This window comes from Euprymna scolopes, chromosome 19, assembly GCF_053919585.1.
Source record: "Euprymna scolopes isolate OS-2025 chromosome 19, ASM5391958v1, whole genome shotgun sequence".
Classification (NCBI taxonomy): Eukaryota; Metazoa; Mollusca; class Cephalopoda; order Sepiida; family Sepiolidae; genus Euprymna; species Euprymna scolopes.
The window spans coordinates 123,883,916-123,898,901 of NC_136500.1; the positions used below are offsets into that span (position 1 = coordinate 123,883,916).

General features: G+C 33.5%; 1 long non-coding RNA gene across 1 annotated transcript; it reads left to right on the forward strand.

The window, feature by feature from the left end:
• Positions 1 to 249: 249 nt before the first annotated feature.
• LOC145239953 (uncharacterized) lies at positions 250 to 14,661 on the forward strand. Its single transcript, XR_013862437.1, has 2 exons — positions 250 to 507; positions 8,336 to 14,661. It is a non-coding gene; the product is annotated as an uncharacterized LOC145239953 (long non-coding RNA).
• The last annotated feature ends 325 nt before the right edge of the window (positions 14,662 to 14,986 follow it).

Genomic DNA, 14,986 nt, shown 5'->3' on the forward strand with positions numbered 1-14,986 from the left:
CCGCTGTTGATTTTGGAGGACAAAATAATAAGATTTCAGTTTTAAAAAAATATGATTTTTTATATCTTTAAAATATTTTATTTTTAATGAATTAAATTCACAAAAGATAAAATTACAAAAAAATGTTTTTTTTTAAATCGGGCATTGACAAAACTCTAAACTTGATAGGAAAATAATTCGACACGTTCAATTTATGAACGGACATTTTTACACAAGAAACAAAATAATGATTACACCGTTTTATGATGACCTCACTCCCTTGTTTCTTAGCAGCTGATTTTCTTTTTAAATAATTTCACGTTAAAATCGTGTTTTTAATCTTTTAATTTTTATGTTTTATTTCTTAATAAATTGAACACACAAAACAAAAGTTGTATAAATTTACTTAAGAAATCCTAACAAACAAAACAAATTTTCTGTTTGGAACGCAAAAGAAAAAAAACGAATTCATCCCGTTTTTTTTTTTTTAATCCCCCCCCCCCCCGTATTGAATTCTCGGAATGAAAGGTAAGTTTTTATTTATTTATTTATTTATTTTAAACTGTTTAAAAAAAAAAAACTTCATTCAATAACTTTTAAATTATTTGCATAACTTTTCAAATAATCTTAAACATAAAAATAAGTTGCTTTAGCAATCCAATAAAAAATATTGATTACGCCAAACGTGATTAAAATAGTTTGAATCTTCGATTTAAAAATCTCTTAAAATTACTTTTTCAATCTGAAATTTAATTTTTTGTGAAAACTGTGTTTATTTAAGTAAAATGTGTGTGATTAGTGGAAAACTAATAATATTTACCATAAACACAATGTTTTAATTCGGAGGTGGTCGAATTGTGAGACAAAAAAAAAAAAACCCTGCTTTTTCGATATTTAATTGTTGTAACGTTTTTAAAATCATTTTGTTTGGTTTGACTTTTTTTATTTCTTATGTAATGTTTAACATTTTAGAATGGAGATCACTTTCTTTTATAAAGTTTACATAAAATGTGCGAGTTCTCTTGTTTAAATAAACCAAAATGTGAGCTAAATACAGAGACATATTTGGGGCTCCATCCTCCACCGCCTGTAAGAATGTAATTTGATTGGCTATTAAAATTGACGCAATTATTGTAAAAGAATTTTTTCAAAATGAGATCATTGTAAAAAAACTTTAATTATTGTTTAATTTTTAATTACGTAATTATTATTATAAAAATATAATTATTGTAAAAAGATTTTATTTTTAATGAAATTATCGTCAAAACATAAAATTATTGTTTAAGAGTTAATTACGTGATGATTATTATAAAAATATAATTATTTTAAAGAATTCAAAAAAAATGAAATTATCGTCAAAACATAATTATTGTTTAATTATTAATTATGTATATATTATTATAAAAATATTATTAAAGTAAAAAAATTTGGTTATAGAAAGTTAAACATTTTACTTTATTTAAAAATTAGAAAAATTAAGATCTCAGTAAACCATTAATAAACAAAAAATGAAAATGCAAATTGTTGATCATGCATTAACGATACAAGAATTACATAACGTAAAATTTTCTACGTATATTATTATGTATCCGAAACAATATTTCTAATTATGTTGATTTGTTTCTGTATTTAATAAAAATCATTAGTACTTATGCATTTTTGTTACCATGCTGAAATAATAATGCTATTATTTTGAAAGCCATTCTTAACATAGAGAGGGGAAGGTATTTTGTAACTATTTTGTGCTTCCACCTAACAATTTAATTAATAAAGATATTGCGAAACTTTAATTTAGCTTGAAAAAATCTATTAAATATCGCTTCACAAGGGAAAAAAAAGAGTGCCAAAAAATATATTTTTATATCACAAGTGATGGCACGGTCCTAAACAAATTTGTCCATGCAATCCTGAACAATACCAGCAAATTCACACAACACGGCACTGAACAATATTGTTGGCATGCTGATTCAGCGATATTGTTCAGTGGCATGTTGTGTTGGTCGACAGTGTTGTTCAGGAACAGGTGTGTCGATTCAACAAATGTTCGGTAGTTTTTTTTTTGTTTTTTTTTATTATTACATTTTCACCCCAAACAGGCAAATTGCCACTTTGGTGTAGGGGGCTACTATCAGGGGAAACAACTACTGGGGTACTATGTAGGGATTTGGGCAGCAAGATGTTGGTTCACGTTACACTTGAACTTCTGCACGTCAGTACTGTTGGGGAAGCAGGGACCTGGAATGGAATTCCAGAGTCTAGCGGTTCTGGGGAAGAAACTATTGGAGTAAAAAGATCTTTTACATCTAGGGATCTCTACAGTGTGGAGGTGGGATTTAGCAGCCTGTCGGGTTTGTCGAGGGTGCTCACGTCGTGGGGGCACAAGTGATTGCAGTTCGTCAGAGCATTCACCGCTAAAATACTTGTAGAACAGGCAGAGGGATGCAACATTTCGTCGATGGGACAGAGGCTGAAGCTTAGATGCCAGTTCAGGGCCTATCAGGTTTGCGACTCTCTTTTGAACCTTGTCAAGGAGCGAGAGACTAGTAGCAGATGCACCAGCCCAGATGTGACAGCAATACTCCATACATGGGCGAATGGTTGCCTTATAGAGATACAGGATACTTTCAGGTGTTAGTAGTTGTCTAGCACGGTAGTGTGGCATGTTGATTTGGAGATATTGTTCGGGATTGCGTGGAGAGATTTGTTAAGGACCGTTCTGTTACTTGTTATATAAATATATCCTTTTTTGGGTGCTCTCTCTTCCCTTATGATGTGTGAAGCTATTTCATCATGGCCTTCGATCCACAGCTCATATTTGATGGCAGTGAATCCGAACAGTCAATAGTGGAGTGGTTGGAGAAAACTGAACTAATATGTCAGCTGAGTGGACTGAAGTGCATCGAATGTGTCATTCCAATGCCCTTGTCAGGCAGGGCATATGCTGTGTACCAGAAATTAAGTGAGGAAAAGCAGACTAATTTTGAGTGTATGAAGAAAACACTGTACACAGCATTTGCTTTGGATCCTTTCACTGCATGGAAGCAGTTTGTAGTGCCCCACCTCCAACCAGGTGAAACAGTCGACATATTTTTGGCTGAACTATACATGTTGGGTGTTGGCAGCATATCAGATTAATGCCTGCCATGCATCCATTGCTGGATTGCCAGAAGATGCAGAAAACTTGTTACAAGCATCCTCCCAGATGGATAACCTAGATCTATCACACGTGCTGGTGAGCACTTGCGCAATTTTAAAAAACTGCATGGAAGTTCCAGTGCAAGCTGCATTAGCTGCACAATCGACACAAATTACACCGAAGGAGACGGACACTTCATGATGGTGTTACAAGTGTAATGGACTCAATCATAGAGCAAGTGGTTGCCTACTGGATAGTGCGATGGGAGGAGATGTTGGTGTCAAGCTTCAAAAACCTATCATATGTTACCAATGTCAGCGGTGAGGGCACATTGCTCAGTTTTGTCCGGGAAACGAGCAAGGGGGCGAGAATTCAGTACCAATCTCATCTCCCAAACTGGTGTAAATGGTGCATTGCTGATTATCACTGTTCACATCAATAGACCACTGCATACAATTTGTGAGGAATATGATCGCAAACTGCAGTGTTGGATCAATAACAGTTGGCTCCTTGCATATCCTGAGGACAAACCTGGCCCTCCAAAAGACTAATCTCCCTCATGGCTGTTGTGGAGAACAAACAGAAGGTGCGGCCTATTATGGATTATCAGGAGCTAAACGAATATGTTTGTGCATATGGCCAATGTGGACGTTTGGAGGGAATGGTGACAGCGATCAAATGTTGCAGTGCTGAATCTACATCAAGCCTATTTGCAAGTACATGTTGACAAATCCTTGTGGCCATTTTAAACAGTAGAGATCAAGGGACAGCAATATTGATTTACGTACCTTGGATTTAGGCTTAACGTTGCCCCTTTAATAATGCGCACCATTGTTAATGCTGTCCTCAGCCAGGATAAGACTATGAATGCAACTACGTCTTCATATACTGACAACATTTTTTAAATGAAAGTGTGTCGGTTCTGCAACATGTGTCAAGGAACATTTGGAGAAAGTTAGTCAGGAAAGCAAGACCCCAGAAGAGCTGAGACAGGGTTCACATGTAATGGGAATATGTGTCCAGGAGGAGCACAGAAAATTATGGTGGCATGGAACTGACCTTCCAGAAGTGCCCAATAGACTTACTCATATTACTTGTATTTTCAGTGTGCGAGAAACTGACTGGTCATTTCCCTCTGTGTGGTTGGTTACGTGTCGCCACAGCGTTTGTAAAATGAAGAGTAAATATGATAACTGGATGGAATGACGAAGAGCGAGATCTTATGTTGTATAGTGGAGTTTGAGTGTGTTCGTGTCATGTTACGTATGTCATTAGTGGGTTCTTCCCTATCTGAACCCAAGTTATCTTTGTGACCTATTTGAGTTCATCCGTGATTGTCTAAATGTTCTTATGCGGGTGTGTGCGTGTGTGTGTGTGTTTGATACATGTATTCAACATACCTTATCAACTGCGTCGTTAGTCTTTTGGTCCACCTGAAACTTCATCTGTTCTTGGAGGGAAGCTGGAAACTGTTTGAACGAATACATTTCACTTCAAAACGATGGTTGGTTTTATATATAGTTTTTATTCACTTTCCAGGTGTTGGTCGCAGAAGAATGGAAAGTGAGTATCTTTGCTTGGGTGGTTAATTCTATTAGTCACCATTTTTGAGACACGTTAGATCCCTCCCCTCTGAGGGTGGAAGACTTGTTCAACTGTCCACTCTCTTTGACGTCCAAATCCCAACTCAACTATTTTCTCAGCTAACTAGAACATGTATCAACAACCAAGTCCTTCCAGTCAGCTATTTTTCGAACTTCCGGTGCAACTTGTCCATTTTATACCTAAATAATGTTTCGACAACTTTTTATCAAAACATAACATCACATCTCATCTCTTGTTTACCTCGCTAGTTAGATTGATTGCTAGATCGGGATAGATACACAGACATATATAAATAAATAAATACATTACGAGATTGATAGATACACATATATCTAAATAGATAGATAGCAAGATCGATAGATATAGATAGATATCTAAATAGATAGCTGGATCGATAGATACACAAAGATATGTGGATAGTTCGACAGACAGATAAATAACAGATAACTTCTTGTGTTCTACAACTACATAACAGTTGCATTGTACTAAAATGCTTGGCTAAAACCTAAATAATAATGATGATCATAAATTTTTTTACTGACTTTTTTTTCCAAAACAAGTCACAATGCCAGTCGGACCTAAGGGGCTATTATATGGGACTTTAACTACAGAAATATCATATGATAATACGGTTAGGGTTAATATTAATTTTCTGTTTACAGTAATTTAGTCACTAATATTGAAAGATCCAACATTCAACATGATCAGTTACACACCTGTTATAAAAGTATGTATGGCGATAGTGTACAATTACTATATAGTGATGGACAGAGTTGAGCTTAAACGTATGGGCGGAACCTATTAGATAAAGACTCTTTTTTAACCTTATGTCTAAGATGATTGTTATGCTATTTGCAGCTGCCTTTATATTGCAACAATACTCAATGCATATGCAAATGTAGACGTCCAGGATAGTCCCAGTCTAAAGTAATTTTCTAGCAGGGTTCAGAAAACCCACCTTATTTCAAAAAGTCTTGTTGAGTCTTAATTAATGCTTGAATAACTTCTTGGAATGTCCTCTTGTCACTGTTTCCTTCTCCACAAACATGTTCTCAGTACACTCTTTATCATACATCAACAACTCTCCCTCTTTTTTATATACAATCAATCCCCTTTCATTTAGACTTGCTGTATTTTTAACAATTATCTCACAACAATAGACAATTCCTACTGTTTTTCTTACATATAACTTTAATCTTTTCCAGATTAAAAATAAATAAGTATATGTTGCCTTTGTGTTCATTGACCTTCTGGTATTCCTCTATTCGCTGTTCAGTTATCTTTGTATAATGCATCATCATCTCTAAACAGGCAATTCTTACTATTTCTCTTTCAGATGAATGTAAATAGTTTGTGTTCTATCATATTTAGTTCTTGTTAATACTTTTAATATCAAGTGCCTTTGTACAGAGTCTCTAGTGATTTCTATATAAACAATTATTTAATTAATCAATGTTATATGTTGCAACCATAATCAATGCATATGCAAATGTAGACGTCCAGGAGAATTAAAGTAATTTGAGAAAACCCTCATTCAGTCCAAAGTAATTTTGTAGCAAGTTTGCGAAAACCCACATTCTTTCAACAAGTCTTTCTAATGTACTGAAATTATTTGCTAACATATTTGACAATTAGTAAACTAAAAATTTGTTCATACCAATATTTAAAGACACATGAAACATTAACAGACTTATAAGTTAAACGATTGTAGTTACAAATAATTTTTATGTTCTGATGAACTAGAGGTGAGTGGTTATATTCCCTCAAACACATGTAGATGGAATAATAGGATTGACAAATATAAGAAAAACATATGAATAAATAAAATAGATATAGAATATCACTGTAGCTTTTTTAACTAAATTAGAATTTTTTGGGTACAAAACAACACAAACATTAAGAAAATGATTAAATATTTTTGATAATTTTGCATATTTACACTGCAGAATGAACATATATTTAAAGATAAAACATTCAAGACATTTTCGCTATTTTATCGTATTACCACCTGGATGTAAGGGACTATTATTTGGGATTATTACTAACAGGAAAGTAACGAGATGTCTTTTCACATTACATTTAAACTACTGCATTTCAGTACAGTCAGAGAAGCAGAAAACAGGAAGGGAATTCCAGAGTCTATCAGACCGAGGAAAAGAACTATTAGAGTAAAAGTTTTTTTGGTATATATATGGACATCAACAGTGAAGGTGTGGGATTTTGCTGATTTTCAGGTTAATTCGCAGTATGTATGTCAAGGGGGTACAATTACTATATATAAAATAGAAATATATAGAATATCACTGTAGCTTTTTCAACCAAATTAGTATTTGTTTGGGGGAGGGGTGCAAAACAAACAAACATTAAGAAAATGTTTCAATATTTTTGACAATTTTGCATATTTATATATCAGTTATACGTACGTGATTGAAGAAAACAAAAACGTGTATGCAATAAATTCCTTTTTGGATGGACATATGGTAATTTACTTTCATTAAGATACATGTATATATATATATATATATATATATATATATATATATATATATATATATATTGTAGTATATAAATGAGCTAGCCTTTCTTTCTTTCTTCTTTCCCAAAGAGCGATGCAAATACGCCTGGTATGTTTGTTTTTTGTTTTTTTTTCTTTCTAACCATATACCCCACACAATGCATATGCAAATGTAGACGTCCAGGATAGTTCAAGACCAAAGTAATTTTCTAGCAGGGTTGAGTTAACCCACATTCTTTCAAGAAATCTTTCTAATGTTCTGAAATTATTTGCTAATGTATTTGACAATTTGTAAACTAAAAATATTTTCATACCAATATTTAGATGGAATAATAGGATTGACAAATATAAGAAAAAAACATATGAATGAATAAATATAGAAACATATAGATTGATAGATACACATATATCTAAATAGATAGATAGCAAGATCGATAATAATAGGATTGACAAATATTAGTAAAAAAAACGTATGAATGAACAAAAATAGAAATATATAGAATATCACTGTAGTTTTTTCAACCAAATTATTTTCATTTTTGGTACAAAACAACCAAATATTAAGAAAATGTTTCAATATTTTTGATAATTTTTCATATTTATATATCAGTTATACGTACGTGATTGAAGAAAGCAAAACTGTATGCAATAAATACTTTTTGGATGGACATATTGTAATTTACTTTAGTTGTTACATTAAGATACATTTATATATATTGTAGTATTGTATATATAAATATATCTCTTCTCACTATGATGAAAATCATACCAAAACACTAAATATTATTTCAACTAGATAATAACTTAAGCAACACTTGTATCGATTTATTCTGTGTCAAGTTAGAAAATATCTGGTCATTTTTGTGATGTGTCGTATATGATTTTCTAGGTTAAATAAAGCTACATGTGTGTTCAATCTAATAATATTGATAATAAATAAACAAAATCTGGTCATTTTTGCGATGTGTTTTATATTAATTTTTTTAGATGAAATAAATCTAGATGTTGTGTGTTCAATCTAATAATATTGGCAACAATAAACAAAATACAAATATGTGAATATAAATACTAAAAATGTTGAACTTCATTATTTTTTACAGACGTTCCTGATTGAACCCTATTTCAATTTTAATGGAGGATCATGATTTCTAAACATTAAGTTGTAAACAGTTATTACCTTATTTGGAACACTACGGCGACATCTGTGAGAAAATTTATTATACTGGATAATACTATTTAATGAATTTTGATAAACAGTGGTGGAAACATAACACGACTTGAAGGTAATATAAATGTTTGTGAAAATGTGTGTAATGTTCAAATATAAAGAATCAGAAAAGTATGTGACATATCTTCTTGAATATCTTTTTAATACCAGATATAAAAATATATTGTAGAAAAGTAACACTTTATAAACTCTAAATTTGAAATAGCATTTTAAAAAGATATCTCGATTGAAATATATAAAGTAGTATGTGGATGTTTGTCATCTGTATAGTGCCGCATCTTCAGCCTGAACAAATGAATAAGATGATTGAAATTAAAAGAACGTGTGTTGTGGATATAATCATTTTGCCAGGTACAATTGAGTAAATATGTAGGAATTCACACCGGAAAAAAAGCCACATTTTTGTAAAGTGTGTGGATATTCTTGTTTTCATAAATAAACTTTAGTGACCAATATGAAGACTAACACTGGGGAAAAGCCATATTCTTGTGAAGTGTGTGGATATTCTTGTTTTAAAAAATCAACACTAGTGACACATATAAGAATTCACACTGGGGAAAAGCCATACTCTTGTCAAGTGTGTGGATATTCTTGTTCTAAAAAATCAAATTTAGTAGGCCATATTAGAACTCACACTGGGGAAAAGCCATGTATTTGTAAAGTTTGTGGGTTTTCTTGTTTTGCAATATCAAAATTTGTCACACATATGAGAACTCACACTGGGGAAAAGCCATATTCTTGTGAAGTTTGTGGATATTCTTGTGTTGCAATGTCAAAGTTAATCACACATATGAGAATTCACACTGGGGAAAAGCCACATTCTTGTGAAGTTTGTGGGTATTCTTCTTCTGAAAAATCAACGTTAGTGAGACATATAAGAAGTCATACTGGAGAAAAGCCGCATACTTGTCAAGTTTGTGATTATTCTTTTTTTCAAAAATCAGACTTAATAAGACATATGAGAACTCACACTGGGGAAAAGCCACATTCTTGTGAAGTGTGTGGATATTCTTGTTCTCGAAAGTCAGACTTAGTGACACATATGAGAACGCATACTGGGGAAAAGCCACATTCTTGTGAAGTTTGTGGATTTTCTTATTCTGAAAAATCAACGTTAGTGAGACATATAAGAAGTCATACTGGAGAAAAGCCGCATACTTGTCAAGTTTGTGATACTTCTTTTTTTAAAAAATCAGACTTAATGAGACATATGAAAACTCACACTGGGGAAAAGCCACATTCTTGTGAAGTGTGTGGATATTCTTGTTCTCGAAAGTCAGACTTAGTGACACACATGAGAACTCACACTGGTGAAAAGCCGCATTCTTGTGAAATTTGTGAATACTCTTGTTCTATAAAATCAACGTTAGTGAAACATATGAGAACACACACTGGAGAAAAGCCACATTTCTGTCCACTGTGTGAATTTTCTTGTTCTGTAAAATCAACGTTAGTGACTCATATGAGAATTCACACTGGGGAAAAGCCATATTCTTGTCCAGTGTGTGGATATTCTTGTTCTGCAAAATCAAATTTAGTGAGTCATATGAGAACTCATACCGGAGAAAAGCCACATTCCTGTCCACTGTGTGAATATTCTTGTTCTGAAAAATCAACATTAGTGCAACATATGAGAACGCACACTGGAGAAAAGCCACATTCCTGTCCACTGTGTGAATATTCTTGTTCTCGAAAATCAAATGTAGTGAGACATATGAAAACTCATACTAAGGAAAAGCCACATTCTTGTGAAATCTGTGAATATACTTGTTCTGAAAAATCAACGTTAGTGAAACATATGAGAACGCATACTGGGGAAAAACCATATTCTTGTCAAAAGTGTGAATATTCTTGCTCTCAAAAATCACATTTAGTAAAACATATGAAAATTCACAACTAATATATGGATGCCCAATCTTATTGGCAGATGATTTTTCAACTATATGTCTAAACAAATTATTAAATATCTCGATTGGAAGATCCGTGGAGAGATGCAACTTGAGAGATTGTCAAATATTTGGGAACATTAACACCAATGATAACATCAATCAGAAAAATGTTTTATGACAAAGATAAAAGAAAACGCCATTACCTTATTTCCCTGATTTTTGTGGAATTGGAACAAATATGTTGAAAATTATGCTAATTTTTCTATTTTCTGGTAAGTCTGTATCACTGTATTGCAGGTCTTCCAAAATGCCTGGAAAAGGTCGATTTACATCTGGTGAAAAGGAACGTTTTGATTCGGGCTTTGCAGAAGGTTTATCTCTCGGAGATCTTCCTAAGGAATATGAAGAGATTGAAGAACGTTGTCCTCATTCATTGAAAATCCAAACATCAAACCAAGGAAGGACAAAAACACAAGAAAGTCAGTTTCTGCTTGTGATATTAGAAAAACTCACCATCAACTTATCACGTAGCCGGACAGCAACAGTGCTGCTATATTTGACAAGGCTGGAATACCTTGTCCAGAAAGACATGCTGCAATGTCTTAACCGAAATTCCAAGAAATATTAAGCCCATAGCCAGACCTATTTTAAACGAAACTCATAAGGAAAAACATTTGGCTTGGGCTCAGAAATACACGAAAACCAGTTTTGAAAATGTTCTTTTCACCGATGAAGCCAGAGCAACCATTGATGGGCCAATGTTTGGAATCCTCTTGGATTTCTGACTACCCATAAATTCTGTCGTCAACAGGAAGGTGGAGGTGTCATTTTGGGGCTAGAATATTCTGCAATGAAATAATTAGAAAATATCGAGTGCATGAATGTGTCAAACTGACAAACCAGTCTTATATTTTATTATCAAATGAGCATTTGTTACCATGGTTTTATGATCTTCTGTTGACACGTCACTGCAAATTGATTTTTTTTTTGCACGACAATGCGCCATCCCACTCAGCCAAGGATCCAACAACCTACCTTAAGTCATTAGGCATTAGTGGAGAAAATTTAATGACATGGCCACCTTGTTCTCCAGATATAAACCCAATTGAGCAATTTTGGTCAATAATAAATATGAAGTTTATGAAGAAGGTGTTCAATTTTCTTCAAATGATGAACCTCCTAGGAAGATTTTGAAAGTTTCCTATAGCATCACATCCTTTCAAATCCACCGACTCGCATCATCAGTTTTGAAGTATTGAAAATTTGTTGATATATAAGGATTTCCTAAAACAAAATAATGTGAAATTCGTTCTTGTTTTGTGTTTCAATGTTTTATATCAAAATAAATATGAAGTAAGAATATTGTTTTATTACCAAAAATATACATTTTTAAACACTTGCAATAAAGTGATACTGTTGTGGAGACGCCCACTAATTAGCATACGTGGGTGAACAAGATATAGATAAAGGTATCAAGTCAGCAAGACCGGAGAGCTGTGTTTGAATGCCGGATAGGCAAGACGCATGAGACTTTAACACGCCTTCTGCTGGACAATCTTCCAACTACAGTAAAACTGCACCTTTGTAAATATGTATTATCTTTTCGTCTTAATATATTTGTTTTACCTTTACTTTCTGCATTCGTGTTGTTATTGATACAGACACAACAGATACACACTTAAAATTACCAGAAAATAGAAAACAGCATAACGTTCAAAATATTTAATCAAATTCCACAAAATCAGGGAAATAAGCAGTTTGTTATGCTTTTCCAGTGTTCACTTCCAAATTTCACTTCTCTGCATTTCATAATTTAAAAACATATTGAAGTACAAAAAAGACACACAGGTTTTATGTGAATATATATATATAATGTATGTGTGTATATATACATGTATATGAGGTTTAAAGGCAGTATTACAAGGGCATACATGGTAGTGGATTTGGATAGTAAAAGCATAATACTATTTTCTGTTAGTGAAAAAGTTGGGTGATTTCGTTTCACAACTACGGCAGTTGATTAACATGTTGAACTTCTAATCACACTGATGCAGTTGATACACACTGTCTTCAATCTTCTGAACATACTCCTTTTATTGTCCAAGCGTTCATCATCAGCCAATCGGCGGCCAGAAAAACAGTCACGTGAGGCCTGACGTCATCGCTCAATAATCTTACAAAAACCACAGCCGCCATTTTTAATTTCTGCCCTCCCTGTGATCCTCCCAGCAGGTAAGACAACATGCGCAGACACGTGGTCGCTTTCTTCCTTCATTCTGTTCGACTTTACACAAACTGACTACTCGTGTTAAGAAAGTACATTTTTTTAGGAATTGACATTGTCAGTAGAATTTCCAGCTGCTTATATTTGAGTTCAATAAGGTTGTTATGAATATGTAGAGGATAGGATGTTCGTTATTGTTTAGTTATCCCAGCCTCATGCCCTGAATGGTACGAGATGAAGCAAAAGTCATAGAATGAAGAGACAAAGGATACCTTTTTAACTTCGTCAATACTCTTCTCATGACTTGAAAAAAAATCATAATCTTTTCATGGACTACTACAATCATTATGTCAGTTCAGATTTGTGATGTTCAAATTAACATGGAATTAAATAGAAATCTAGCGAAATATACGAACTAGCATAATGGTTAGAACAAAAATATCTAAGAAATTTAAGCATTGTTTTGAATGATTACCGAAACGCATATGAGAGTGTGCTCCACTCGTTTCTGCCTTAATGTTTTTAATTATTAAATTTATATTAGAGTGTGTCGCACTTGGATCTATCACTATCATATGTAATAAATGCATCTGTTTATATAAAAATTTAGCAAAACACATAATGTTATATTCTTTTGGCTGATCCAATGTGTCTATGCTTAAAAAATATTGTGCAAGATCTTTCAGACATATCTCTCACGAGATGGACTTGACTACATGATCCAGGATCAAAACATAATGGATACAGGGAGATAACCTAGATTAAAAAGCCGGCAGGTGGCGCTGTCAGCCATGGAAGACAATCATCTATAGAATGAAATCTCTGAAACTAAGCCTTTGCTGCCTTGCGACCACACCAATCTTGGAGATATCTTAATGGAGACCACACCTACAGAAAATCTGGAGTACAGCCCCTAATGCTTACAGGAGCGCTACTTTGCACTCATCTCTGTTCTTGCAACTATTGCATCCAACCTGTAATATGGAAGACTCCTGAAAGAACTGTCACAGTCCCAAATGCCTTAAAAGAGCTGAATGGGAAAAGATAACAAAATATCAGGACCTAAAAATGATCTAAAAACGACATGGTCTCTGAAAGAAATAAACATTATACCGGTTGTGATAGGAGAAACTGACCTAATAAAAAATAATCTTCAGAAATAAAAGCAATCCTTGGTAGACTGAGCTGTAATGAAATACAGGTAGCAGCCTTAAAGGAAACGTGCTCTATTCTTAAACCTCGAATATAAATTCAGATCATAATGAAATCAAGCGTCAGCTCCAGGATGAATCCATTTGATCTTTTAAATCAAAGTAAAATAATAAAAACAAAAGGAAAAGCAACATTATTCTGAAGTGTTTGAATATTCTTGTGTTTCCAAGTCAAATTAAATGAATTTGCATTTATTAATATAAGAAGTTCAATAATAGTAAAGTATTACATAGAACACACTTGAAATGGAAAGTCATTCTTACACAATATATCAAGTTTACTGATACATGAAAAGATCACACAATTAGTAAACGGCATATCCTTGCAAAATATGTGTATAGTTTTATTCTAAGAATTCTTATTTATTCATAGGAGAACTTCAAGCTAAACAGTATTACATAGAACATGCTTGAAAGGATTCACGATTGACAAAACTATTCTTAATTAATATTCTCATAATAGAGAGGGAAGGATATAATGCAATATAAGAAAGTGTAGCAGAAACAAATAGAACTCTTTTCTTATGCGTCAGTGCCTCCCCTGACTGTGCGATATGGCACATACTGACCAATCATAGGCATAGCGCAGGGATCTTCCTTACCCCCTTAAGGAACTATAGCTGCTTCCGCCCCTGACAAGAAAAACTCTTCCCTTTTCCAGCGAGACGTCAAAGAGAGCGGGCCTATTTCCTCTCTCTCTCTCTCTGTCTCTCTCTCTCTCTCTCTCTCTCTCTCTCTCTCTCTCTCTGCCTACATCGGTATCGACGGTCCCCACTTGGGAATAACTACCGGGCAAAGGCAGGCGAGTTCTATCCCAGCTATATCTAAATGGCATCTTGCCTTACTTCAATAAACCTTTTCCTTGCAAGTTTTACGAAGTCGTTTGTTCGTTTATTCAGTAGCTTGTGTTGAAATATTTATTTTATTAGGGAGTGCCCGAAAAGCATTAACTCCACCCCCTAAAAAAGTATAAAATCATTTAAAAAAACGACAAAATACCTGTAAGAACAAATTGTTTTTGAATATTCTTGTTTTCAAGTCAAATTAAATGAATTCGCATTTATTAATTATTATTGATTCTAGTATCACAAAAATTCAACTAAAGAAACTCATATCATTCTATAGCAAAAACGAGTAAGACACTACGCTATTAAACAATACGGATGAATAGACTGTCTCGCTACCAAACATTGTTTCAT